The sequence below is a fragment of the Neopsephotus bourkii genome, unplaced genomic scaffold (genome assembly GCF_033783945.1).
Source record: "Neopsephotus bourkii isolate Nb327-2 ecotype Australia unplaced genomic scaffold, CSIRO-AGI_Nbou_v1 NB_1375, whole genome shotgun sequence".
Classification (NCBI taxonomy): Eukaryota; Metazoa; Chordata; class Aves; order Psittaciformes; family Psittacidae; genus Neopsephotus; species Neopsephotus bourkii.
This window is the reverse complement of record NW_026901854.1, coordinates 555,645-581,141: the sequence shown is the minus strand read 5'-3', so window position 1 is coordinate 581,141 and position 25,497 is coordinate 555,645. Positions and strand designations below refer to the sequence as shown.

General features: G+C 42.7%; 1 long non-coding RNA gene across 1 annotated transcript; it reads right to left on the bottom strand.

Moving 5' to 3' along the window:
• Window positions 1–16,175: 16,175 nt before the first annotated feature.
• Window positions 16,176–23,588, bottom strand: LOC133219766 (uncharacterized). The gene is made up of 3 exons (XR_009727519.1): window positions 23,288–23,588; window positions 17,268–17,351; window positions 16,176–16,984 (listed from the first exon to the last, which is right to left on the bottom strand). It is a non-coding gene; the product is annotated as an uncharacterized LOC133219766 (long non-coding RNA).
• Window positions 23,589–25,497: the final 1,909 nt, after the last annotated feature.

Below are 25,497 nucleotides of genomic sequence, written 5' to 3'. Positions count from 1 at the left end.
TTAGGCACAATGTATCATCCCAAAAGGGTACTGAAGTGTTGACTCAATGCCAGCTACAGCACTCTTTCCATTCTCTATCAATGGACTGATTCTTCACAGCAGGAAGCTTCTTGCACAGCTTCTTTCATTATGTTTCCTCTAGGCTGAAACAGGCTCCACATCAATTTAACTTCTACTTCCCTACAGGGAAGGTACCACATCCGTGATATAAGGAAGACTGACTTACAGTGAATTGGTAGTCTTTCAGTACCAACTGTGAAGATTCCAAATCTCCTCTTCTTTTACAGCAATGAAACTCTGAGCAATTCCATTAGGCAAGATGTGGCAAGCTCACATGACTCTTGTGCTGGATCTGAAAACCAAAGTAAGAAGTAAAACTTGCTGCTGTATTATCCTTTCATACCTGGGAAGCACAAGGGAGATAAAGAGGACAATATATGAATATCTGGAAAAAAAAATTACCTTGTTTTTGTGTGCTCCCTACCCTCCCTCCTCCCTGCCCCCCAAAAAACAAATCCCCTAAAATACAGCATCAAGAGCTGTATCTTCCTCTCCTGAAAGAACCATACTAGAAGTTCAGGTTGGCAACATTCTCCTACATAAGTAAGCAACTAAGTCTTAGTCTACTAACACGCTAGCAGAGCAATGCATTTTTAACAGAAAGATTTCTTGCCCCAAGGATCCAGAATTCTGTGCAAGTGTAACTCTGAGGGTGTAGGGAACCCACGCAAACATCCTGTCAGCACAAAGAAAGAAGAGCGCCATACAGGAAGAGATGCCAGAGGTGCTACTCTTTGACAAACTCACATCACTATTCAACTGTTGCTTTGAAGAAATCAACATGCAGTTCTGACATTTACTCCAGTGCACCTTTTCTGAAGTCTAATAGTTATAGCATCCTGCAGGAGGACTTCTCTGCACAATATGAACGCTACCAAACAAATCATGACAAAGTTTAATGTGCTCAGTTTGAGCTCATTAGTTTAGCCTCGACATTCATGGTTCTTCAATTATTTCATCTGAATTTCTGTTCTACTGAGTCAGTAGATACCCAAATCAGCTTGATGATAATCTTTCCAAAAGTCTGTAATCAACACTAGGCACACCACTATCTGAGTACCACATATTCACTATTCATAAAAAAAAGCACATCAATAAGCTTCCACCTATGCTCTGAGACTTTTGTGATCTTTCTTCAAGATCAATATGAGAAACAGAATTCCTCAAACTATTTGTACCCTAGATTGAACACTGGTATTCATTGTTATAATTTAACTTTTTTCTTAGTTATTATTTCTATGTGCTGTCAACAAACCACACATCATTTCAGTTAATAGAATTAAATTCTTCTGCATTTCTTGAATTATTGATATTACTGCATCGGGTTAGTATTTTTTGAAGTGTTAGCATATTTTCCAAGGAAAAAATGTAACTTTCCCTGTTTTCACCTTACTGAGCTTTGAGCAAGATCTGCCTTCTCTTATGAGTTGTCTACACTTAATAACTCCTAATGTCATATTTACACTCAATTCCTTGCTGCTTCTTTCTGTTACATTCCTCAAAATGCCACCGTCTCCAGCTAGTCTGAAGTCCAAGCTTCTGTGATTTAATTTCAGGATTAGTTTTTAGTGTATAAACTTTTAGTAATCCAAAATAAAGGGTGGAAGTTTTTAAAACCAGAATACGAAAAAACATGTGATGTGTTAACTTGGGATATTTTAGATTAATTTAAGATTCTTTCGTTTGTGCTGCCTTTTAAGATTACATACCCAGTAAGAACCTATTGACATTTTTAACCTGTAGGAGCACGCACTGGGCAGACACAGCTGAAATAATAACATATTTGAGTGGTGAACCAGCTTTACAGTTTTATTACTCAGACTTTCCCAAATCTATGGCTGGCATTTTTCCCAGTAACTCACAAATTAAGCTGTTCTATATTTGGAACTTCCACCTAATCAGATCCTAAAAAGCTTTCCCTGTTTGAAGCAACAAAATTACCCCACAATAAGCCTTCATCTGAAAAACAGCGCCTTTAATTCTTTGTGTTATTTGTATGAACAATATAAGAGTAATATTAAAAAAAATCTGATATAAATTATAGACAATCAAGTTTGTTATCAGAAGTATATTACATAACACACTCAAATAGCAGGGACCCCAGAGGAACCCCAAAGGAAAGTGACAGATACAAAGAACCACAACCTAATATTCTCCTTCGCTAGGCACATGAGGCCATCAGCAGTGCTTTGCTACCTTCAAACACACAGGTTGGCATAAAATAAAATACACTTAAGAAAGAAAATAAAAATCACAGATTCACAGAATGATTTTCATTGGAAAGGACCTGAAGATAATCCCGTTCCAACCCTCTGCCATGGGCAGGGGCACCTTTCACTAGACTGAGTTGCTCCAAGCCGCTGTGTCCAACCTGGCCTTGAACACTGCCAGGGATGGGGCAGCCACAGCTTCTCTGGGCAGCTTGCACCAGTGCCTCACCACCCTCACAGTGAGGATTTTCTTCCTAACATCTAATCTTAATCTACCCTCTTAGAGTTCAAAACCACCTCCTGTTGTCCTATCTGATTTGGAGAAAACTCCAGGAACAAACTTGCCAACTGAGTTTTCAAGCTGACAAGCAGGTATTCTTTATTGCGGCGCCAGGAGACACGGGGGAGCTCCTAACGTGTGTCCCCGTATTGCTATACAAGCCATCCTTACATAGTTCCTGGGCATATATACATATTCATGAGGCTACGTATGGATTACATCATTTTCCAGAGCGTTCCCCGCATGCGTACAGAATTGTGGTGGTGGTCTCTGAGGGTCAGTTACTTCTTCCAACAATCTTCATCACTTCTGGCAGCCTTTGAAGCACGCACAGTAGATGCTCATACCAGCTTAATTGGTTCATTAGCACGAGAGACATAATAATCCTCCCATCCTCCTACTTATCAGTTAGTTTAACTGCAGCCCATCCTGGACACCTGCAGTTCCCAGATACCCCTTATCCCTGTGTCCTGTTCTTCTACGCTGTTTTTTCTTAAAGCTATGTCAACTATAACGATCTATCTTGTGATAATTCTCAGTATGTTCTCTAGCTGCACTCTCTCTATATATATTTTTCTCTATGTATCCTGCACCTCAGTAATTTTCCATTGCTACTGTTACAAAGCCATCAAACTTAACATTACTTAAAGCTACTTCTAAAGATTTCTATATCCCATCTTGTAATTTTGTGCCCCCCCTTGTCTCATAAGACTACATGTTCTTGTAAAAAGCCCCTCTAAAATAAATATATTAAAAATAAGTAAATCACTAACCCCCCAAAAAAGCAAGAAAAATAATTGAACATTTCAACACAGCCCACCAGGTCAGACCTTATGCAGCAGCTCCACATGTTGAGGGACAGGAAAGGGCAGTTGTCACTTCTACCATTTCACTCTTAAAGCCTTTATTAAGCTAAGAGTTACCCAAAACAATAACTGGAATTTTCCACTTAATTATGCAGCCCCTGCATACGAGTTCAATGTCTTCACAACTGCAGAATCCATGAAGTCTATGCCACCCAGGACAAGCCAAACACAGGGGCCTTATTTTTGACTGGTGTTTCTAAAGCTATTAGGGAACTGCGGCTTGTATCAGCCACTTAGTCACCCCATAAAGCCAACTAATGCCTCTGTTGTCCCACAGTCTTCCCACATTTTTGCATACACAGGAAGTCTTCCTCCTCCCAAAAAGAAATTTTGCCTGAAATTTGCTAATCCAAAAGAGGTTTCATGTTCCCCACTACTTCCCAAAGCACTGGGTTGCAGGGACCTGGTCTGGTTAGTGAGCACAGGGATGTACCCATATGGCATTTTGTTTCCTAATATTTTGCAATACACATGCATACTTTCTAAAATCATGTGGGAAATTCAGACCAGGTTAACTGCACTGCTGATGGATTTAAAACTTTATTTTTTTTACTTCACTTGCACAAAAAATAAATCCACACTTGCAGAGACATACAAGCATTAGAAAAAAATCTGTAGACTGGTATGTTGGAATAGAAGGATAAACTGAACAATAAACATATCCCACAGGAGGTGACTACAGCTCATGTGAGCATCTTAGAGAGATGCTCATTTAATGCAGAAGAGAGAAAATTAATTATATGGCACCCAAGGAAAAAGAAGAATGAACATGCAATAATTGACCTTTTAACAACTCTACAACACATCCATTAAGCTATTTTGTACTGTATTAGTTCCAAAGAAGCTACACATTTCTGAGTATTTCTGGAAGAGCCTAGAGAAGCTTAACAACGACCTGATCTGCCAATAGTGTAATTTGGTGTAAATCTGCAGCAAGCAGGTTTCCTGGGGAGGAACCAGCCAATTCTCTCTCTTCTCAAAGTTAGCCATTTATTTCTGGTGCAACACCTACTAAAACCAGTAGCAACATGACTACAGCACACATGAAAGTATGAAATTAATCCAGTTAATAACTAACCAGAAAAAATGCCAGATTTTTAGCCTCACTGCTGAACCAGCTGACCGCATGAAGCTGCCACCAGCATGTAGGAGGTGAAAAGTGTATATGAGGCAACTGCAGACAGGAGGGTAGAGCAGAACTACCCCTTTCAGAAGCAATACAGGATTATGCTGGTTTACACAAAAAAATGGAACTAGGAACAGAGGGATAGAGAATGTAAGAAAGCAAGTGATTTGTCCAAAACAATCTGCAACAGACATGCCTTCTAAGATTTAGAGTTCCATGAATGAGGCAAAGGCTAACAGTAATGCCGAGTCTGACTAAAACCAAATATTAAAATCTTGTAGCCTGCATGATGGATAAGCTAGTTAAGTGTTATTATATAGTGCTAGCTTTAACTGCTCTGAGCTAAATATAGCTTCCAGAATTTAATAGCTCCCCCTCAGCTTTTCTGTCTTTCCAGGAGGGAAAAACCTTTCCCACTGGAAAAAGCACACATGCACATTACCACAGAGAAGCAGAAAGCAAATCATTATGATTATGTTACAGTCTCCAACACTCATTCAGAACTCTTACTTTCAAGAGACCTATTGCTTTCCTATTCCACCCCTCTGGTTCTAATTACAGCAGGTGATGGAGCACACATACCTGCACCTTTTCAAACTAAGCCATTTTGTTGCTTTATTAGCAGACTACCAAATCTTGCTCACCCCATGTTTCCAGTCAAGATGTTGCCTTTACCAGCACGCTGCCCTGGTACCCACACACTCCTTGTGCTGCTTTGCTAGACACCACAGCGGAGGAAGAGAAAGAGCAAGTCTCCTGCACACACACACACACACACAGCCTGACCCTTCCCTGCAGCTACTGTTTTGGCATAACGTATGAGGGGTTCCAAAGTCTGCTATGGCAACAGACACCGCAGCACCCCAATAAAGGTGTAAAACAAGTTGGCACTTCTGCCTTCTTATAGCAAACAAGGATTTAAAAAATTTAAGGGAGAGCTCTACATAGCAGGCTTCAGTTTCTCTCTCTGAGCTGTGGGTTCCAGGCAGAAAAAAACTGTCTGACAGCTAGAAATGTGTTCTATGGATTTAGCACTTCTGTTTGTTCACCTTTGGTTTGGAGCTCATTATAGAACAGAATGATTTTTCTACAATCTGCAGATTTCCTTCTTTCCCCAAACCATCACCTGGCTTGTGCCCTCACCTATTTTCTCTCTGGTTTCATCCATCCTCTTTTCTTTACTGAGCTGAACTCTTAATTTTTTAGAGTTATGGTCTTTATCATCCTTGTCTTTGGTGAGGAAAAGAATAACACAACTTACAAAAAAGAAAGTATTTATCAGAACATATGAATTGCTGAATGCCAGGAAACAGGGCAGCTGACACTCCAGGACTGCCTGTGTTAGAGCTGAACATGCACTGTAGGAACACCAGCTGGAGATGTGCCAGGAAAATACCAAATACACTGAACATGATCAAAGGTAGAATGCCACAGCTTTTCCTGTCCTCTGACCTACCACTTCTGAGGTGCAGACCAGGCTGAATAGAACAGGTTAAAGGAACTATGTCCATCTGTTGCTTAGGAGAGATTTTAAAAGTGACCCTGCTCTGCACTGGAACATCCATGCTGTTACTCCTAACTGAACTGCTGCAGAACAGAAAGGCTCCCTGCTGTCAGTGCAGGCACAAACAGACTTCATTTACCCACTTCTGATAAAGTGCAAAATCACAACACTCACTGCCATCAGGATTTTTCCTTTTGGAAACAAACCAAAATGTGGATAAATAGCACCAAAAATAGGGATGAATACTGGAGGCACTTTGCATATTAGACCCATCACTCTTACAGATGGCCAGTATATCCCTTCTTTTCCTCTTAGTCTCATGTGTATACACAAAAACCCACAACAAAGAAAAAAGTGCTTCATCAGCCTCGAGTCAGGACAGTTGAGGCCTAAACATCCCCAATACTTTCATGGAAGCCTTAATTAAAAAGCAGTTATGGTAAAACAATAAGATCCATCAGTATATATACACTATCCTTCCAGTATCCACCAGAACAAATTTATCCCGTCCTGCAGAAGGTGCAACCTATTCACACTATGCTTACTCAGAAAATTTTCCCTGCAGAAAACAAATAAATAGATATGGCCAGTTATGATGCCTACAAATCCAGAATCTATTTACCAGATGCTTTTCCCTACACCTGGACCTACAAAATTGCCTCAGCTGTAGCAATGCTGCTGAAAACCTATCAACAGTTACTACTATATCTGTGACTTTATGGGGAAAGAAAAAGATATATAAATATTTTCAGCAAAATATACATATTCACTTAGCTTGATTTATGTTTATAAAACATATTAAGTCATTTAAGTGAATGCTTTTCGCAATCTGATCAAATGATTCATGTATGTCACCTTTTCCCTCGCTCCTTGCACTTTATGTATTTCCCTGCTGATCTGAAGCAATATTCTTTCTGGGTGTTCAAGATTACTTAAGATACAGTCAAAGAACAGAACCAGGGGGACAGAATCTAGATATTATTTATATGGCAGGACTTCAAACGATTGATCCAGCTGTATCTCAAGGGATTTGATAAAGAAGCATTAAAATAAAGAGGAAAGATAGGCGAAACACTACTCAGAATCACTGAGCAGGACTCTCCTGCTGATGGACTCTCATCCAAGAGGCCTTTCGGTCAGAGTGACACACCCAAGGAGGGATCTACAGATGAAAGTGAGACGTGAGAGTAGTTGGGCACCGACACCATCTCCATGTCTACCCTCTCTGCACTAGCAAACAAAAATGGCGATATGGCCAAGAAGGACTCTTACCTCTGATCATTTGAGAAAGGACTTGAAAGTTCAAATACAGATGGGAGCAAGGGTCAGGCAGACAAGTAGTCTGCCTGGTAAACAGGCATGATCACATAAAACATTGTGAAGTACTTGTAGTATAGCCTCTTTTAAAGTACACAAAACTAATGAGCTTGAATTAAATATAACGCTAGATTATCACAGGCACAACAGAGTCTTATTGCCAAACATGTGCTGAAATGTACATGCTATTCAGAAAAGCCAGCAGAGGTAGGGGCAGTATGTATCTACACCACTTAAAAACTGTGATAACAGTCCAAACACGCCACTACAGAAGAACAAGTATAATCCAACTGGGTCCGAAAACAAAAGCACCTGAGAAGAAGACCAGCCCTGCTCAGAGCGCTGAGAGTCTGCAGTAGATTCCAAGAAGTCATGGAATTTTGGGGCTGGTATGGATTTTATTTTATTAGAATGAAAAATACCACAGTGAATTGCGCATTACAGGAGATTAATTTCTCTGACTCAAGTAGTAATAAACAAAAAGACCTAGTTTTAGTAGTCAGGTGGACTGAGGAATTCAGACTGTCTGAAAATGCTGAGCTGCTGCTTCATTAAATGTGCAGAAACAAATCCGGAAATGCCTCACGGGATGCAGTGTGCGGTGGACAACCTGCAAGAGGAAACAGGATTAACCAAATAAATAGCTTCTCCACAGCTCCCAAAAAGGCAGGGAAGGAGTTGACTAAAAAAGTTGCACTTCATACATTAAAGAACAGAATAAAGTTAAAACTTTCCAAAAATTGATTTAAAAGATCTTTAAAAAAAGTTCATCAACAACACATTGAAACTAGGTGAAGAAGTAACCTGCCAGTGAAAATTTCTTAGTAAAGAAACAAAGACAGGATGTCTACTATGAAACAAGCCTGGAAACTTCTCACAACCTACATGGAATCAAAAGTAACAGCTTCCTGAGCATGAGTTGAGGAAACCAGATAATACTGCCATAGATTTCTGCAAGAAAAAGCAGATTAAATTACACACCTAGCTTTAATGAATTCTCACATTACTGTGCCTACTTCACCTCTAGCCAATACAGACATTCAAACTCCATCATCTGTACTTCTAAAGCAGACAGAAAGAGAGTGGGACATATTCTGAGATACAGGAGAGCAAACATAATACCTGCCTTTAGAGTTGGAAGTGAGGGGAGAAAAGCCAAAAGGAATTAGCCCTACTGCAATCAGTAACATGCAGGATTTCAGAGACAGAGTCAGAAGGAAATACCAAAGTCAACGGTACAGATTAGTTTTTTACAAAAGAGAACTCTAGATCTCTCATCCGGACCTGACAACAGCTGCATTAAAAAAAAAATAACAAAGCTGGCAATAATCTTATTTAGTAGAAGAATTGCAAAGTGACTAAGTAGCTGGCCACAGAAAACAGTAAAAAAATATCAGAATGGACACAGATCATGGGAAAAGGTTGCCAAGAATTATCTTGGGGCTAGTTTTATTTTATAGTCCTACTAGCAGCAAGGGAATGAAGGTATCAAACAGTACTGAGGCACCCCTGATGCACCAGACAACTAGAACACCAGGTGAGAGGAATCACATGAACAGAAGCAGTACCAAAAAATGCAGTTCATTACTCCTGAAGGCAAGGTCAGGACCCAAGGAGTAAGACAAGGAGAAATTTTTCTGACATCTGAAGTTACCAAGGAGGAAAAGGTACAAACATACATGAACTGACTAGACATTCACTCCATCACCAGTTTGACGAAGGACTGTAAAGAGAAAAAAACCTACCCTTGACAAAGTAAGACGTTTCCTACAAAGACATATAGGTAAGCGTTAAAAAAGTCATTATGTATGGCCCTGCCAGCATTTAAACCAATCAGGAAACAAAACATATCACCTAAAATACACCTGAGACCAATGCAAGATCATGCAAGATTGACAGCAGAATATTGTCCTGAAGTGAATACCACGAGCATATGCAGTCAGCCCCATCACAAGATTTTCTGCATCTCAAGTCTAAACGCAAGTTTCCTAAAATGACTGGGGGAAAGGGAGAGCCTCCCCACATGAACAAAGCAAAAAGTTAACCAGTTGACAAAGACTCAGAGGGAATGCAGATGCTCTTATAAACACTGAGAGAAAATACCAATTTCAGACAGGTGTACACAGTAGTCGTGGATATATTTAGCCAAAATCCTGGAATAAAAGTTTTAGTCAAAGCAGGGAAGTTTTGAAACAGCTTGTTAATGAGACACTTCGGGGTAAAGCTCTGACTGTTTTATGCTTGGCCACTTTACAAACAGGAATATACAAATGTATTGACTGCAATAACTATTGAACATAAATATCCAGGAACTCTTCCAGTCCCGTGATGTATCAGTACAGCCTCTTTCAGCAGGAAGCCTCTACATACCACTTACCAATGTCACTACTGCTGATTTAATCTGGGCTGCAAACTGACAAACTTTAATACTCTAAAGTTTCCATTCATAAGAAGAAATTATTTCTGCTTTACTCACTTGAATGCATTTCTTGTGTGAATAAAGCTTTGTTGCGTTTTTGAAGGCATATTAATTTCAAAAAGTGGCAGATCAAGTCTGCTGTACTCTTCAGAATCTAAGTTTAGGCTACCAGAGATAAGTAGCTTCTACTACATCAGTTCCAACAATGGAATTTGTTGATGTTTTCTTCTTGATTTCATGTTAACACTTTGCATGTCCATGCCTTCCCAAAGATGATGACTGCAGTTTTCCGAGTTCTGGGCCTCAGATACACAGAAATGAGTTTCAGACCCTCCATTGCAGGAAGGAATCAGGGAGATCAGAACAGTTTTCTTCAATTCCCTTCTTCAACAACCCCAGTCCAAGCAAAAGCCTAGCCAATCTATGCCCTGTGATTTCTGCTTGCACGCCTCCATTTCACAAAACATCCTTGCATGCAGACGCTCCAGTGGTGTTCATAAACAGGGCTGAACACTTTCCTAAGGTCACCTGCTTATATTTGCTCAGAACACCCCCCATGATTTGCAAGGGTCAAAAACCCACAAGAAAGTAAAAAAATCAGTTTGGTCAACCAGAATAAGAAGTGAGAATAAAAGTTAAGTACACTGATACAAAAAAAAATAATAATCTGATTTACTGCCCTCTATACTTACATCCCTTACCAAATATCACCCTTCCTCTCAACTGTAGGTGCATTAGGATGGGCTAATATAGAAGGTATGGTTTTATTGATAAAGTAATGCATAACAGAAGCACAGGCTACACCTTTTAAGTAACCCATTGCAAGGCTGAGCAAGTGGCGATGCACTTGCAGACTGTTAAGCAATAATATTAAGAATGAAAATCCCTCAAGAATTCAAGTTCTGCAAGATTTGAGTGCTGGGAGACAGGCCATAGCAAGGAAGGCTTTACACCTTTCTCATAGTCAAGAGACAAGCTTCTGGTTTTTTAGATGAGAACATAAGATTCACTTCACAGCAAGCAAAGATGACCCTTTTGCAGAAGGGCTCTGCAGACTGAACTGCTATTTAATAGTCTGAGAAAATCAGAACTCTCAAACCAGAACAACTCTCCTCCTGCACTGAATAGAGGGTGTGTTTCTGCTACCATTCTAGTCACATTAACGTAAATAATGCAAGCTCATCTGGAAGGAACATTTGTTAGTTCAATGTGAACTTTCATTATCTCTGGATTATCAAGACTGAAACGGCATCCACAGATAGGAAGGAAAACACGGATGTTATCAAATGCTGAGCCATACCTCTAATATGGTCAGAGGAGGTGGAGCTGGTCTGACACTGAAGGGGAAAAGCGGTTTTGATAAGAGGCTTGCCAGGCTGGTCAAGAAAGTTTTAAACTAGATGTGTTGGGGAAGGGGGGCATCATTCCATCCCAACTCTCCCAGTCAGTTGCCAGCACCTATAATAAATGCTTGGAGCAATGCAGAGATATTCCAGCCACTCCAGCCAATGAGCCGGCTTCATTTGGAACTCTGCTCAGATGCCTCTACACAAATGCCCATAGCATGGGGAACAAACAAGAGGAATTAGAGATGTGTGCATGTCCATGGGGGTATGATATAACAGGCATCACAGAAACATGGTGGGATGACTCCTATGACTGGAGTGTCGGAATGGAAGGTTACAGGCTCTTTAGAAAAGGAAGGCCCTGCAGACGGGGAGGGAGAGTTGCTATTTATGTCAGTGATAGGCTGAAGAGTACAGAACTCTGTTTGTTCTGTGGGTCAGGGTTAAAGGGAGAACAGCTATGGGGGACACTAGTGTGGGGATCTGTTACAGACCACCTGATCAAGAGAACTCTGTGGATGAAGAGCTCTATAGACAAATAGGAACAGCTTGCAGGCCCTTGTCCTCATGGGAGACTTCAACCACCCTGATATCTGTTGGAGGGATGGTACGGCCCGGCACAAGCAATTCAGGAGGTTCCTCAATTGTGTGGAAGACAATTTTCTTCTGCAAGTAATAGAGGAGCCGACAAGCAGAGGTGCCATGCTTGACCTCGTGCTCACCAACAGGGAAGGGCTTGTTGGAAATGTGGCACTCCAGGGCAGCCTTGGATGCAGCGATCACGAGATGGTTGAGTTTGAGATCCTCAGGACAGTGAGGAGACTGTGCAGCAAGCTCACAGACCTGGACTTACAGAGAGCAGACTTTGGCCCCTTCAGGAACCTGCTTAGTAAGGTTCCATGTTGTCGTGGTTTAACCCCAGCCAGACAGCTTGTGCACTCACTCCCAGTGAGTGGTGCCAGGCTGGAAGCAGTTGAGGCCCACATCCCCCCCCCCCGGGGCCTCCCCCCTTCCCCGCTCCCAAAGGGATGGGGAGGAGAATCGAAAGAATGCAACTCCCATGGGTTGAGATAAGAACAGTCCAGCAACCAACGTACAACACAAATCACCACCGCTACCACCACCACCAACGATAAAGTAACAAAAGAAAAGAATACGATACCACCCACCAAAAAACGAGTCCGACCCAGAAGACCCCGTGTCCTTCTGGGTAACTCTCAGTTACATCCAGGGCATGACGAGCTGTGGTCTGGATTACCTCTTTGGTCAGTTTGGGTCAAGTGTCCTGTCTCTGCTTCCTCCCGGCTTCCCTCCTCCATGGCAGAACACAAGGCTCACAAAGTCCTTGGCCAAACCAAAACATCATTGTTATCAGCTCTGTTCCCAGCCCGAAAGTCAAAACACAGCACTGCACCAGCTACCAAGAGAAAAATGACTGTTACTGCTAAACCCAGGATACATGGGATATAGCCCTAAAGTCAGGGGGGCCCAAGACTCCTGGTTGATGTTCGAGGATCACCTGCTACAAGCTCAGGAGTGTTGCATCCCAACTAGAAGGAAGTGCAGCAGGAGGGCCAGGAGACCTCCTTGGATGGATAAGGAGCTGCTGAGGAAACTTCGAAGGAAAAAAAAGATTATAGAAGGTGGAAGCAAGGACAGGTGGCCTAGGAAGAATACAGGGATGTTGCCAAGGAAGCTAGAGACGAGGTTAGGAAAGCTAAGGCCCAGTTAGAATTAAACTTGGCTAGGGATGTAAAAGATAACAGGAGGGGATTCTATAGTTACACTGCAAATAAAAGACAGACAAGGGAGAACATGGGCCCTCTCCAGAAGCTATCAGGAGAACTGGCTACCCTGGATTTGGAGAAGGCTGAGGTTCTTAATGACTTCTTTGCCTCGGTCTTCACTGGCAAATGCTCTGACCACACCACCCAAGTCTTGGAAGGCAGACACAGGGACTGTGAGAATGAAGACCTTTGGCCCACTGTAGGAGAGGATCTGGTTCGAGACCATCTTAAGAACCTGAATGTGCACAAGTCCATGGGACCTGATGAAATTCATCTGCAGGTCCTACAGGAGCTGGCAAATGAAGTTGCTAAGCCACTGTCCATCATACTTGAAAGATCATGGCAGTCAGGTGAAGTTCTCGATGTCTGGAAAAAGAGAAATAAAACCCCCATTTTCAAGAAGGGGAAAATGGATGACCCAGGGAATTACAGACCAGTCAGTCTCACCTCTGTGCCTGGCAAAATCTTGGAGCAGATTCTCCTGGAAGGCATGCTAAGGCACATGAAAAACAACAAGGTGCTTGGTGACAGCCAGCATGGCTTCACTAAGGGGAAATCCTGCCTGACCAATTTGGTGGCCTTCTGTGATGGGGCTACAGAACTGATGGACAGGGGTAGAGCAGCTGATGTCATCTACCTGGACTTGTGCAAAGCGTTTGACACTGTCCTGCATGACCACTTTGTCTCTAAATTGGAGAGACATCAATTTGATAGGTGGACCATTTGATGGATAAAGAGCTGGCTGGATGGCCGCACGCAAAGAGTTGTGGTCAATAGCTCAATGTCCAATTGGAGACAAGTAACAAGTGGTGTCCCTCAGGGATTGGTGTTGGGAATGATCCTGTTCAGCATCTTTGTCTGTGACATGGACAGTGGGATTGAGTGCGCCCTCAGCAAGTTTCCTGGTGACACCAAGCTGTGTGGTTCGGTTGATACGCTGGAGGGATGGAATGCCATCCAGAGAGACCTTGACACACTTGTGAGGTGGGCTGATGCCAACCTTATTAAGTTTAAGCATGCCAAGTGCAAGGTCCTACACCTGGGTCAGAGCAATCCCAGGCACAGCTACAGACTGGGCAGAGAAGAGATTCAGAGCAGCCCTGCAGAGAAGGACTTGGGGGTGCTGGTCGATGAGAAAATGAACATGAGCCAGCTTCAGTGTGTGCTCACAGCCCAGAAAGCCAACTGTATCCTGGTCTGCATCAAAATGAGTGTGACCAGCAGGTCAAAGGAGGTGATCCTGCCCCTCTAACTCTGCTCTTCTGGGACCTCACTTGGAGTATTGTGTGCAGCTCTGGTGTCCTCAGCATAAAAAGGACATGGAACTGTTGGAACAAGTCCAGAGCAGGGTCATGAAGACGACCAGGGGACTGGAGCACCTCCCATATGAAGACAGGCTGAGAAAGTTGGAGCTGTTCAGCCTGGAGGAGAGAAGGCTGTGTGGAGACTTCATAGCAGCTTTCCAGCATCTGAAGGGGGCCTATAGGGATGCTGGGGATGGACTATTCATTATGAACTGTAGTGACAGGACAAGGGGTAACAGGTTCAAGCTTAAACAGGGGAAGTTTAGATTGGATATAAGGAAGAAGTTCTTTATTGTAAGGGTGGTGAGACACTGGAATGGGTTGACCAAGGAAGTTGTGAATGCTCCATCCCTAGCAGTGTTCAAGGCCACGTTGGACAGATCCAGGTGGCATGGTTTAGTGCAAGGGCAGGTGGGTTGTGACTAGATGATCTTAAGGTCTTTTCCAACTCTAACTATCCTATGATTCTCTGATACCACGGTTTCCTAAGCCTCGTCAGTAGGAAGCAGTCATCTCCATACATAAGCCCCAAAAATGTTTCCTGAAGTGAGAACACTGTCAGTTCATGATATTAAAATGCAGCCACTGTTCTTCCACTGACTTACTATGAAATTAAGGAAGCCAATTATTTAAAGAGATGGTTGACAATACAGCTAGAAACAGGATGTTGCACCTCCCCTGCTCATCTTATCAAGTTAGTGAGTTAGGACTAAAAGCAGATTACTGAAGTCTGACAGATGAAAACAGTAACCTTGCATGCATTTTAAAAAGCCCAATGATATCCCATTACTTGAAATCTGACCTTTTAAAATGTGAGATTGTCACCAGTAAGGGACTATCAGTACACCGGCATTTGTATGCATATAACATGGCAGAAGAAATTGACCTTATGTACTTTTCTGTTCCTACAAGAAAAGAAAAAAAAAATAAATGCTACGAGTCACCCTCATCAAACACTACATTTTGTGCAAGTCTCACAATACTTTTTTCCTCCTTTTTCTCTGAAAAGCAAACAAACAAAACCCCACAAGAAAATAAACAGTAAGCCTCATCTGCCAAACATCCCAGCAACGGATCTGCTGTTGGTTTTCAAGTAGAAGTGTTGATCCTGCCGAGCTTCAAAGAGTACAGTACAATACAGTGTTATACATAGGAGTATAAGCTGTGAAACTAAGTGTATGTGCATGTGTGTGCACAGAAGTCCATGATTCAGCTATCCTGTGGAAAGCTTTAACATCTCTAAATCTGAAATGAAATTCCATATTGAATGAAACATCATTTCAGCGGTGCATTTTTATTCTTACTCTGAGAAAAGGAATGTTAAAAAGCTTGCTTCAACAAAACAAACTGGACACAAGCTAACAGTCAGAAACTTTATCCACAGTAGCAGTTCCCTACCCAAGTAAGTTCTCCTTTCCCAACAATTTGACATTCTGTAAGCACTGAGAGATATCTAGTAAGTGAGCCTTAGTTCTATAAGGTTTATAAGTTCATCATTATGCCCTTCTGATTCTAATGCCTCACAGATAAGACAGGTAGATTTGGAGAACAGTAACAAATCTGCAAACAAACTCAGAGATACAACTTTTATTTTTTGTTAAACAGGAAAGAATGAATGGGTTTGACACTTCCTGAATTTCAACAGCTGTGGCAGTAGTGTAAAGCTTTGAATTGATACTTCCTAGCTAGGTCACTTAGTGAAAAAAACATCAGGACCATTCAGTTAAGGAAGACATGAATCAGTCACACAACACTCTGGCATGGTATTTCGCTCAACATCCAAACTTTACATTTTATTTCAGATCTGTTTTTTTGAATGCAAGGTTAATAATAACACAGTAAAACTGCCCCTCATACTAAGGTCAGGAATTTAAATCCCAGTGAGTCTCAGTGAATCCTAACAGTGGTACAGATACCACAGTGGCAGGCAAATGAAATGGAAGTCCACAACACATCTTAACTGTCCATCATTTTATTCAATAAATAACGTTTATTGATTCTAGTAAGGGTACCATACTGAATTCACTTTTTAAAACACAGTAGCTCTCCTGCCAAAACATGACAAAGTACTGCAGACCAACACCTAAATTCTTTTCCTTCCATTGTTTGGTCTTAATCAGAAAGCAAACAAATATCAAGTCTTCTTCCTAAACATGGTTGTTACTGTAGTTCAATTACAGGACTAAATTTAGCCTAGATTATACCACTTCATATATAAATTCCTTGTTATCTGACCTTAGTATTGGCAAATTAGATAACCCCATTAGTTCTAGTTCTCTTTTATGTCTAGAAGTCAAATTCTGTCAAACACAACCAATCCTCCGTAATAAGCCTATTCCAACAATGGTGCACCCTGTTGTATGAAAGGTGGCTGCTTACTGACGCAGTTAAGACCCAGACAAGACTGGAGAGAAACACCAGGCTGGCTTTTCCAAACTCACTTCTAGATCTAACAGAGTTTGAAGAGCAAAGCTGCACTCCATTAAACTTCAAAATACATTACCAGAATTATCATGGAATGGTTGAAGTTGGAAGGGACCTCTGCAGGTCACGTGGTACATCCACCCTGCTCAGGCAGGGACACCTGGCCAGGACCATGTCCAGACAGTTTCTGAATATCTCCAAGGAGAGAGTTTCCACACGATCTCCAGGCAATCTGTGCCAGTGCTCAATCATGCTCACAGTGAGAAAAGTACTTCCTTATGATCAGAGGGAACCTCCTATGTTTCAGGGTCCACTGCCTCTGGAGCTGTCCTGTTACAAATCTTAACAAATGACAAAACCATTATCAGAATGTTATCTTTAAAGGAAACTAAAAATGGCTGCTTTAAGCAATTTAACTAACCCTATTAACAGTAACAGCAAGTAAGATGCAGTTATGAGAAGTTTCCAAGACACAATAGCACCAGGCTAGAAGACAGAGCTTATTAGCCACTCTACTAGCAAAACCACCCCCAAAAGTTAAGGAGAATTTTTGTCTTTGTAACACCTTTTGCTTGCTATTTTTATTTCTTTATTCCATTACTGTTTACTTAAAAAGCAAAGGACTTGTAATCTTTCAGCAATAATGCCAGCTCCAAATAGCCGATGAGTGCTAGGCAGCCCACTTCTTTTGAGGTGGTGAGATCACTGCTAAAAAAAAATATGGACTAGCAAGTTCTTGGAACATCTGCTATCTAAATGGCTGCATAGCTCCCAAGAACTGAGAGGTCATGTGCCACTGAGCTGCACAGACCCAGATACATCCAACTGCAGGTGGGAAATCCCACACAGTTACCAGACTGTAGAAAGGTCTCTCAGCAAGTACCAGCCTGCCTGCCTTTGTCAAGCAGCAAGGTAACAGGGAGTGAAGCTGAAAAAGGCACCACAAACTCCTACCATAGTCATCTTAACAAGCTAGCAAAGACTCGGTAGCCCACATCATTCAGAACCAGCTTCATCAGCTCCCCCGTATGCAAACAGCAATCACTAACAGGTCTTCAGGATCCCCGTTGCTACTGATGATTTACACTTTGTTATTTTAAAGTGTTCAGGCAGTACTACAGAAGAGTAACAGACACTCACTGCTTCTTTTTAAGATATACAAAATAGTGACCGAAACACATTCACAGGGAAACTTCTTCCCTCCTCCCCCCCCACATTGTAAATTGCACTTAAATTCACAGTTTATGCTGTCAAAGCTTTGTCCATGGAATCTCAGCACTCATGTTTGTCACAAGCAAGGGATATAGAAAGAAACAATAGAACCATTCACTCTCCTTCAGAATACAGTATTTTATAAGAGTATTAAATAAGTTTCTTTTCTAGCAATACAGTTGCAGCCAGCATAGTCCCAGATGCCAGCATGAGCAAGATGTGTTACGCATCATGTTCAGCAGAGACACTGCTATTGTGCCTCGCAGCCTGAGGAAGCAGCAGAATCCCTGACAATGAAACTTATCACGGCTGGTTTCAAAGCTATCTGTTGTCACTGCAGACAGAACAGCAAAAGTCCTGCGAAAATAAGAATTGGACATTTCACTTGGGGAACTAAGAGTACAAATAAACTCTATCCCTCTTCGAGGCTATTTTTCCAGTCACCCTGGAAAAGCAATTATCTCAGAAGAGAGTGAGACTCTTTTTAATGCAAGTGCTTTGCAAGACGGAAAAAAAGTGGTGCCCAAAATCTGTATCATACGAAAACCTGAAGGGCAGGACTTGACCTTCTGTAACAAGCAGAATTAACAATGACATAGATAGGCTTGTACACTGAGAAGGTTAAAGTCTCCTGCACACACAGTTCTCTTGGTGATTGACAAGCTGCTTAGAAATTGTCTCTTCTGTGGTGTCAGCTACTCTCCAGGAAGAAACAAGTTAACATGCAAGGCAAATGAGGTATACCCACTCAGTGCTTCTTTATCGGAACCATTAAGACCAGGAGCTTCAATCATTTTCACCAGCAACTATACAAAAATGGAACAGACTGAAGTCAGAACAGTAACAATGCATACACTGTGAATAGGAAAAGCCTCCAGAATCACAAGAAAAAGTGGCATTAAGTCTGATCTAAAAGTGACCTAAGTTATCGCCATAACAGATAAGAGATGACACTTGTGATAATAGACATTTTGCAGTATCATCACAAGTGTTGATAACAAAATTGGCAGAAATTAAGATGAGGAAAGAGTATGAACTACATTCAGCCAGGGAAACATTTCAAACTTCTACCCTAGAAACATTAATCAGAGGATACAGCAAATGGCCAGAAAGCTTCACGTTTTCCTAATGGCAACAGAAAGTCATTACTGAAATCCAGCAGGTATCATTTCAGTAAACACAGAATAGTTATCAACACTGGTATAAAAAGGATTGGTTTCTCACCTTTACTATTTTGTATTGCTACCATCTCTGTTCAAAGAATAGAGTTCTTTGAACAAGCAATGCATGACACCTGCAGCACCACATAGTACCTTTTCCTGTGATTATTTTTCAGGTTTCATCTCAGCCAACATGCAGGCAGAATCTGAAGCCATCACTTTAAAAGTTGCTATTTCGGAAAGATGAATCAAGAAAAAAAATCTCCTTAATACCACATCCATGCATTACATTGGAAGGCAGAAAAAAGGGAGTTGTGTTTGCACACCCATATTAACATGAGTGTCAAAGAAATCCAGAAAGAAATAATTAAGTGTTGACATGGCAGCAGCTGTGTTTGCCAACCTAAATAGGATTCAGCCATCAAAACCCCACAACTTAAAGACTAAAGAGGGACTCTTCAGTTCAAATACTTGAAATATAACAACTGGACTTTAAAGTGGTAAAACTAGAAACACAGATACATACCCACCTCTTGGTCAGACAAGGAACACATAGCTTGTCTAATATGCTACTCAGTGAGTTCAAAGGAAGGATTTTTCAAGTTCAGTCTAAATTGTAACATAACTGAAAAGCAGTGCGCAGAGATGCATAAAGAATCATAACTGCAGCTTTCCTTCTGTGACTTACCAGATGCTATTAGGCAGCCACTATCTTTATCTCAGTCTGTCTTACAGCCAGATACACAATTGGTAAGTTTGGAGATCTCTTGAACTAGAAACTCATAGCAATTCTCAATGTACTGCTTTAGCTTAGGGCTTAGAGGTCAGTGAAAGTCAGTTCTCACTCTTTTAACTTCCTCCTGTTGCACGTAACTGGGATTCCTGTCAAGTCACGCTTATCAGTACTTCCTACAGAAAAAGATTCAAGAGCCATGTCTAGAACAGCTTCAGCCAAAGACTGTCAATCATCAGCAAACAGGCATTGCAAAAATTGCTCAGCACCTGCTACATGAAAAGCGGCTCAACTCTATGTCTTTACATTTGTGGTTAGCATCACAGAGTGCCCAGACACAAATAGGATTAAGCACTGCCATGCTCAGTGCTACACACCAACACGTGACTTCTGCCCTGAGGAGCTTGGCACTGAGTCAGCGCTGCTCTGGCACACCAGGCAGGCAGAAGCTGAGCTGCGCTGGGCTGAACTGGCCGAATACATTTCTCTGTCTCAGCTAGTGCTCAGTAAGAGTACTTGCTTTGACTAACAAGGCAGGTACCAGAATTGCTATTGAACCCATATTAAAAAAAAACCCAAGTCTCATCATTTAACACTTATCTCAATTGAGATACCTGAATACAGAAAATCATAAGGAATCTGTGCAAGTTTTGTGTTTTCTTCCTCTGCTGAGACTGTCCTCAAATTTATTTCAAGCAACTTGCAACAATGTGCCATAAGTTTCATATCGACAGAGCTCCAAAACCACTACCGCAACACTGTGCTAATTCATGTCATAACTTCATATAATAGAATCTGCTATTTCTGAACATATGCACTACATGAAAGTCACAAGCAGCTTCAAGAACTTCGCATGAGCAACAAGCTAGAACAGATTGAAAGGAGGAGGAGTTCTGGATATCCTGCCTCTCAGGATCCGACTCACAGCTGTGCTTTTCTTAGCTATTATGCTTCCAATTTTACCTAGATTGTCATATTCATTAGCATCAACGCCCACATCACTCGACCTTGAAGACAGGCAGCAAACTTTGCCCTAAGGTAATTAACACTGAGGGTATAAGTTTTACACTAGCAGAACAAGGACAAGTACCCACAACAGGACAGAACGTTAAATACACAAAACCTCCTTGTCCTTCAGATAAACGAGAAACTAGAGCAATGTAACATGTGCTTTGAGGCATAACATTCAAGAATTTACATACTTGTACCACAACTGACAGATTCAGGAAACCAAAACCAAAGTCTGTCCCCCAAAGTATACTGCTTGAACACAACCCCAAACGCACAAGACAGACACGCAAATCTCAAAAAGCAGAGCTGGGTAAATTTTGTAACAGAAACATTAGTCCCAGTCTGGGGAGCTGTTTGCCAGAACTCACAATATCTGCAACCTATTATCTGAAACATGATACAGGAAAAGGCAATTAGATTCTCCTAGAAGTTTCTTCAGCTACCTTAGTAGTGGTATACCACAGTGTCTGTCCCTCAGCCTTTTACCAGCAAAACTTTGAGCCTTTGGTGAGTCAAATCTTAACTGAAATCAATTGAGACTGACTTCAATAAGATCAAAATATGCTGATATAAATACTAGGCTGCTTCTCACATATAAAAGTACCTCATGTCTGCACAGTCACGTATTCTGCTGCCTCATTCATCACTGCATCTTTTTAAAATGCACATTACAACAAATTAGATTTAAGCCTAAAACATATCAGCAATTCATGTACGAGTTTCCTTTCAGTGGGAAGGCTTTCCTCATTTTGTAGCTAAAAGCACTGTTTATAGCAACTGGAAATTCAATTTCTCAGCAAGAAACCATAAGATCCAAGACTGCCAGAGTAATGGCCTATTTCACCCTACTTCTACACAGCATGTAACAAGACCTTCAGAATGCAACAAATAAAGGAAAGGCTGTTAGAGTGACATGCATCTGTTTGTAACAGATGAGGTTTGAACTAGATCCAATATTCTTTACAATGGCATACACACAGCTACTAAAATAAATAAGGTTTTGTATAAAATACAGTATGCTGACATTTGCAAAAGTGTCTGAGCCAGCCACACATGCAATGTTGCAATAACTGAGTCTCACCATCACTTCCTGCCCTTGGTGAACATGCTAGTAATTTCATTCAACCACAACTGTTCAGTGCACACTCATACACAGAGAGCATCTCCAATCCCTAAAACAACCTAGATATTACAGAAAATGGCAAGAGAGGAAATAAACAGGCCTAACCCTATGCGTGGGTAGGGGGATATCAGGGTAAAGAAAAAAGAATAATGAATTGCGAATGCTATTGCTTTGGAAATAAGACTAAGAGCCAAAGCAGAAAATATTTAGCTTAATCTATTGGGACTATACCCTAGGGAGTGTTATTTCAGATTTATTTTCCTTTTACGTTTTCAATAATAAAAAACAAAGCTCACAGAAATTAAAATTGTTGTTATCTATGGCTTTACAGAAAAAGACCATGAAAGCACCTGCTTTGAATACTGAAACCAGACTTACAAGCACTGTTGAAATTAACTAGAGTGAAACATTCTGAACTCTATCATTAATCGATGAAAGTCAAGAGATGAAGCAACAACCAAGTGCTCCCTGCGTCCCTTCTCAATATAGTGCAGAAGGAAAAACACTACTACTGGCATTAGAGGCCCAGGACAAAAACGTAAGGCACACAAATTACCTTACAAGGCAAAGTGAATTTGTTAAACGCCCTTTTCTCTAGCCATTCCAGATAACCTCCCTCATAAAAATAAATCAGCAAGTGCCAGTGAACCGCACCAAGCAGCTCTCGAGTAATGGGAGTATTTAAATGCTCTTAATACCTAATTTGTCCTCAAATGAAAACTAAATCAACCTTGAAACTGAAGCGGCTAGACTTAATTAACCTATTTTCTTTAAAATGTGCGCAAGGAAAGGAAATAACTAACTAAAACGGTGGCGTTTTTTACTTTGCACGCACACACAGAGCCACAGACCGAGACGAGAGTGACGGCTCTGCAAACATGCCCAACATTTCCCAAGTTACGCTTACAGACAGCTCCGTTCCCCAGAGCACACAGAAAGGGGGGGAGCCCTGCCCTCGCCCCTTCCCTCCAGGAAAGCCACTTCTTGGTGCCAGGGGTATCACAGCTAATCCGGAATCCGCTCCGTCCCGGTGCCACACGGTGCACAGCGGGAGTCACACGAAGGGGGCAGCCCTCAGCAGCACCCTTCCGAAGCAGGAAAAGGTGTTCTAAGTTGGCGGCCGCTCCTCAACAGCCGTGCGGGGCTGTAACCGCGGGACTCCCGACGGCCGCTGGAGGGGCTCGGCGGGAGAGTAAAGCGCTGCAACGGCAACCGCCGCCAGCCCGCCCACTGCCCGGCCCGCCGGCGCCCTCGGTGCGAACCGGGTGAGAACGGTGCCTTCCATGAGGTAAAAGGACACTTTACTGCCGTGCAGCACCAGCACCTCAGCGAGGGGAGGCACAACCACCGCCACCCCACCCGGGGGATACGCCCTGCCACGCCGCTTCCCACCTGAGCTCCTCACCTGCCGAGCTACCGCCCGCCGGGCGCCTCCGCCATAGCCCCCGGGCAGCTGCGCCCCGCAGCCGGGAGGAAGGAGTCGGACAGCAGCGACAACCGCAAGCATAAAGAGCCGCCCGCTCCACCTGCGCCGGCCCTGGCGGCGGCGCGCACACCAGCACCTCTCCCCGCTTCGCCTTCTGGGGAACGTCCACGAGCGGGGCCGGGGGCGGGCCCGCCGCGCTTGATTGGCAGAGCGCAGGCCAATAGGAAGCGCCTGCTCACCCTTTCCCCCGCCCCCTGCATGCTAAGGGCGTGCTATTCCCGCCCGCCCGCCGGGTAGGGGGTGTTTCCATGACGTCACGGGCAGCGCCTTGCGGGCAGGTGGGGCGCGGTCCCTGAGGGGGCGCGGGCTGAGGTGAGCTTACAGGAGCGGCTGGGGTAGGGGAGATGCGGAGCTAATCCCGTACTGTCCCCGGGGGAGCCTCTGGGCACGGGGAGCGGGGGCTCCCTCAGCCGCTCCTGCCCGAGGGCGCGGTTTACCCTCGCCGTTGGGGCGAAGTGCGAGCGGCCGCCGCCGGAGAGGGCTTGCTGCGGAGTCGGCGGACCCGCAACGGCCTGACGGGATCAGCGGGCGGGGAGCGCTCCCCTTGCCCCGCTTTGCGCGCCCCCTCGGGAAGGGCTCCCCGGTGTGAGGGGAACACCCCTTCCCGCCCCCTCCCTTCCTAAAATTAGCGTGTTCCTCCGAGTCCTATTTAAAAAGAAACGACTTGAATGACTAATTGGATCCAAGCCGTTAGAAGCGCTCTGGACTGTTTCCACGAACCCTTAAATGTGTGTGCTAAATCTTTCCAGAATCGTTTGCGCTTATGAGGATGTAGACGGGATGTGACCTGGCACACAATTCGCACAGGTTTTATTTACAAAGTGTGATTTAATCCATACTTGGAAGAAAGGGAGGGGGGTGGGAAGAACCACCCTGTTTTCTCTCCTCAGCCTCATGTGCCTAGAACTGATCACCTGCTTTTCAATTCCATTCAGAACTTGGTGCTTTTCTCACCTGGAATGATTATGGGAAACAGAAACCCTTTTCAGCATGTATACCATTCATACTGCGTTAGAAAAGAGCAGAAGCACTTGGAAAAGCAAGCTGGAGTGACATCCCAAAAGGTAGGGAGGGTATTAATGGATGAGAACTTGTGGTAATATAATCCAGGAGTAAAGCTGTACATTGTTTTGAACTAAATCTTATAGGAGGATGAGATACATCAAGTTTGTTAAGAACACTATCCAGCAGAGGTTTCACAAACCATAGACACGAAAGAGACCCAAGCACCATGAATGTCTCTTTCAGAGCTGGCCTAGGTGCTACTACAGCAGAGGGCTTCTATTGCCTTTGCTGCTGTCTGCAGCCATACAGCTTGCTGACAACTTAAGGAGGTGCTGTTGACACAATTAAAACTCAAGTAATGGTGTTTTGGTCAGCATCAAACAACAAAGTCAATGAAAGCTAACAGAAGCAGTTACTTCTGATTATATTGTTTAGTGTGGCTTCTAATTGCTGCTGTATGGGAATTCAGGCATTGCCCAGGCGTATTTATCACAATAGCTTATAGCAATTCCTTAGGTTTCAGGTTTTATGGAAGTTTGGTTTTTTAAGTACAAGTTTTAGGACAAAATTAACACTATCCTTTTAAAGAGTGCAGTTGTTGAACTAAAGGCACCAAATAGCCTGCAGCAGCAAAAAGGAGTGTGTAGGCAACTGGAATATGTTGATGGTACACATTTCTAGGGACCGCATGATATAATAATACACTGTTAGGTAAGAGTATGTGTCCTATGCATGTATGGCCTGTTCCAGCTCCCACTGAAACCCAGCTAAGATCACCTCTTGATCTGGAAAGGAGCTGGGTGGCTCCCTGAGGATGTACAGTATCCAGGCCCTGCAACAAAAAAGAAACAAAGCAGAAATGAAATTCTCTTCCAGTTCACAATCTCCATCTTGAATCCCAGGTGTTACGTTGTTTGAGATTCGTGAAGTATTTAGGACACTTGCTGTTCCTGTGTTCATCACAGCAAAAAACACAGACTGAGCACATCTCTGGGCTATATGAAATTATTTCAGTGGAGTTATATTAGGAAGGAGTTTGATCTTTCTGTGGATTTAGGGCTTTGTTTTCTTTTGTTCTGCTATTCTGTTAAACAGAAACAATGAAAACATATTGGAGTGCTGTC